This window comes from Poecilia latipinna, unplaced genomic scaffold (genome assembly GCF_001443285.1).
Source record: "Poecilia latipinna isolate Pla-1442-1.1 unplaced genomic scaffold, P_latipinna-1.0 Scaffold3547, whole genome shotgun sequence".
NCBI classification, from domain to species: domain Eukaryota; kingdom Metazoa; phylum Chordata; class Actinopteri; order Cyprinodontiformes; family Poeciliidae; genus Poecilia; species Poecilia latipinna.
Genome location: NW_015116163.1, coordinates 4,049 through 8,044, shown reverse-complemented (window position 1 = coordinate 8,044; position 3,996 = coordinate 4,049). Strand labels below are relative to the sequence as shown.

At 45.6% G+C, this 3,996-nt stretch overlaps 2 long non-coding RNA genes across 2 annotated transcripts in view; one reads left to right on the top strand and one right to left on the bottom strand.

Moving 5' to 3' along the window:
* LOC106941201 (uncharacterized) overlaps nt 1–796 on the bottom strand; it is a 6,474-nt gene extending 5,678 nt beyond the window's left edge. Inside the window, exon 1 of the long non-coding RNA XR_001423300.1 lies at nt 303–796. This is a non-coding gene — a long non-coding RNA (uncharacterized LOC106941201). The remainder of the gene's footprint in view (nt 1–302) is intronic.
* A 1,121-nt stretch (nt 797–1,917) lies between these two features.
* On the top strand, nt 1,918–2,646 carry LOC106941200 (uncharacterized). The gene is made up of 2 exons (XR_001423299.1): nt 1,918–2,131; nt 2,233–2,646. It is a non-coding gene; the product is annotated as an uncharacterized LOC106941200 (long non-coding RNA).
* The last annotated feature ends 1,350 nt before the right edge of the window (nt 2,647–3,996 follow it).

Here is a 3,996-nt window from a genome sequence, read left to right as displayed (position 1 = left end):
AAAAATATATTTGACATTTTTAGATACAGTCAATAAATAATGTGAATATGTATTATAAAGTGAAAATTTAAGTGAATGTGTTCGGAATTAGGACGCTTGTAGACTGGGGTGTTTTTTCCACAAATTTCTATTTAAAAAAAATAAATTTTTCCAATGTTTTGAAATTTAGTCTGTTACGCTTTTTTGACAGAACTTCTCCTGCTGTAAAAAACATCCTCTCACACGGCACAGATGATGCTGGAGTGCAAAGGTATTGCAATGACAACTGGAAGAGGTTAGGATAAATAATCTTTTGGTTCTACCAGTGTGTTATTGGATCCTGACATCTGCCAATATTGCCCTCTGCAAGGTATCTCTGCACCTCCTGGATGGCATCAGCTGTGGCACTTTTGGTCCATCTGCCTATTCAGTGTCAAGATGGTGCCAAAGGTTATCTAAAAACAAATTGCCATTTTAGTACATAATGTCCAAACAACAAACAAATAGTGCTGAATAACATGGCGGAGTTGGGTACAGACCGCTGTTGTGAAGATGGTCCCAGCTGGGGCTCATTTGTGCGTCCGATCATAGGCGCACATGCTGACCACAGTCTGCTGATGCCTTTGGAGGAACTGCGGAACCCAAGTGATGTAAAGCTGGGGTCTAGAAGTGTTGCTAGGGTCAACACATGTTTTGACTCCAGATTGGAAGCAGTGTCTGTGACTCGACGCTTCTGTTGTTCATGTAGGTGTATGGCTGCCTGGGTGTGTAAGGTTGATGCATTACGCTCTAGTGCAGTGTTTCTCAACCTTTTTTGGGCCAGCGCCCCCCCTAGCCTTTATCCAGGTCCCTCACCACCCCCCACTAAAGAATTTGTAGGCTACTTTACACTGACTATTATTTTATTATTAACGTTGCCATCACTACTGTAGATGTTTTGATTTTTATGCTTGCTTCTGTATTTATCAAAAATAATTTCCCAGAGAACAAAAAAGCCATGGGAATAGAAATTATTTTCACAGGTGTTTACGAAAAATGCAATGAACATTCAACTTAAAATCAGTAGGGTTAAAAGCAGCCTATCAGAGTGGAAAAAATATTCTTGTTCTGTGCCATTTTCTAGTTGTTAAATATTACACAAAATTACCAGATAAAAAATTTACAACAGTGCCAGTTCAATCTGGAGAGACTCAGACGGAGAAAGAAGGCGATTAAAAGAGTTTAATGACAAAATGAACATGAAAATAAAAAGTCCTTTGGCGTTCAGGCCCCGGCCGGGGACATCGAGCTGGACTTCGATGAGCTCGATGAACATTCCTGATGCAGCATAGGAATGTAGACCCCCAAAGTGGGGCTGAGGCCGGGGCCAAAGCCCGGGTAGGAGAGGTACTAATACGAGGTTTCGAGATGGAACTTGGGGATCGGAGGAGGCAAAAATATGGAGGAGGTGACCAAGCAAATAGAAGAGGGGGTGACTAGGGACTCGATAAGAAGTGAAATGAATAGGGGCCAAAGAGGACGCCCCGATGCAATGGTGATTGACTGCTGGGAGAAGTAGGCCAGTAGGGGTTGCCGCAAGGCACGAAAGGGGGAATGCTGGTAGATGAAGGCCAGCTGCTTTTTCGCCTGAACTGTGCTGCGCTGGAGCAGAAGGGGGAGAAGTAATGGGCTAGAGCAGGAGGGAAGTAGATACATGTACATAGAAAGCAGGAAGAATTTATTTTATTCTTTTAACAGAAGTGGGACGAAAAAGAGGGTGACGGGAGAAGTGAGGAAGAGGTTACCTAGGAACGATGAGTGGGATAGATAGGGGCCAAAAAGGGGCGCTGCAAGATGTTGAATGAGAGGTAGCTGATGGATGAAAGCCAGGAGGGGACGCCGTGAGGCAGGAAATGGTGGGATGCTGGCGGAAGAAGGCCAGCAGGGTACGAGGGTGTCAAAGGACTGGGGCATTAAAAGGTGGTAGATGAAGGCCAGCGGGGGACGCCGAAGCGTATGTTGGTGAGAGGCTGGTAGATGTAGGCCAGCTGCTGGTGACTGGGGCATTAAAAGGTGAAGTGGTGGTAGATGAAGGCCAGCGGGGACGCCAAAGCGTATGATGGCGAGAGGCTGGTAGATGCAGGCCAGCTGCTGGTGACTGGGGCATTAAAAGGTGAAGTGCTGGTAGATGAAGGCCAGCGGGGGACGCCAAAGCGTATGATGGCGAGAGGCTGGTAGATGTAGGCCAGCTACTAGTGACTGGGGCATTAAAAGGTGAGGTGCTGGTAGATGAAGGCCAGCAGGGGCACGAGGGTCATTTACGGGGAGGGATGCTGGTAGATCAAGGCCAGCTGGGGTGGTGCTATGAAACCATATTGAGCAGGTGGAAAGGGACAGTTGTGCATTACTAGTATGATGAGGAAATTAAAAGAAAAGAGAGAATGGGTTAGAAAGGAAGGAAACGACTTCTTGCTACTGGAGACGAGATGCTAGACTTATGTTAGCCTCACAGGGAGACAGAGGATGTGGGTGAGGAGGTCAATCTGGATGAAACCTGAAATAGCAAGTAAAAGTTTATTTATAAAGCGCTTTTCCTAGACATAATCACAGCGCTGTACAATGGAAATACATAAAAATGCACGAAACCAACAGAACAAAATGGAGAGATAAAAGCCTGGGAAAATAAAAACGTTTGTAGTTGCTTTTGAAAACCTCCGCAGTCGGCAACGAAGCTGTAAAGGCAAACTGATCCATAGCCTGAAGACCACCGACTGAAAGGCCCTGTCCTCTTTAGTTTTAACAGAGTTCGTGGAACGACCAACAGATTCTGACTTAGGGAGTGGAGACCGCAGGCAGCAGAACATTTAGTTAAAAGCTGACAAAATATGCAGGAGCCTGACCATGTAATGCTCTGTATGTCAGGACAAGAATTTATAGGGGGTGAAGGACGAAAGGGCATGGTTCGTATAACATTTTCTGGAAAAAGCGTGGGATTTGAATGAGGTTGACCAACCACCACCAGTAATTGCGCAATGCTACTGACACTGAAGGAAGCTGCGAGCACAGAAGAGTTATGAGTAATTATAAGGAGAGGATGCTTAGGGTGAAATAACGAAGCTATTGCATGATGCTGAAGGGATACCCTGAAGACTGAAATCTAAAGGCTGAATGATGAATATAGATTCTAGCTTCGAGGTTGCAAGGAAACCTTGCAACCTCGAGATTTCCTCGAGGTTGCAAGGTTTGTGGGAGCTTGAAATGATACAGGCATAAAGAATAAACGTTTGAACTAGAATGGAGTAAAAGACTAAGAAAATATAAGGAATAAATTTCAGTGCGAGACATGAGATTGAGATTTGAAGTAGGTGACTCTGACCAATGGCGGGACTGGACGGAGACTGAGAGGGGCGGCTTATCAGCAAGGGTGTTAGAAAGACCAGGGCTGAAAATGAGCAGAGATGCCAACGTGATGGGTGCCGATTGAAGTCATGAGACAGATTGGTGGAGGTTCAGCTCTATAGTTGGACACGACTGCTTATGGAGGAAAGCGACGACATGGGATCACTTGCAGAAATTCCCCTTCAGGGAACAGGTTAAGGCAATGGGACGGATTAGTAAAACCCTGGGGACTTTGGCTGCTGAAATGAAGATGGAGCAGATACGAAGATTTTTTTTTTTTTTTTTTTTAAGACTTGATCTTGTTGAAATGAGCCGTGCAGATGAACTTCATTGGACCCGGCAATGAAATGGAGGTCCTGTTCCTCTGGATGGGCCGTATGCTTCAGAACGCTGCAAATGCTGATTGGCTGTTGCAATTGGGGCCACGAAAATGACTGCTAATGCAATCGGCTCTGAGGTGAGAATGGAACAAACGTGTTTGAGCATGGAACCTGGGCAAGCTAGAAAGTACGCTGCATCGACCTGGATGTGACAGGATGGCTTGGGAATAATAGCATGCAGATTTTGGACGATCCAAGACGAGAGGTGCAACTTAGACAACCCCGGCTACGGATGAGTTTAATGCGCGAGGTGTGGAGG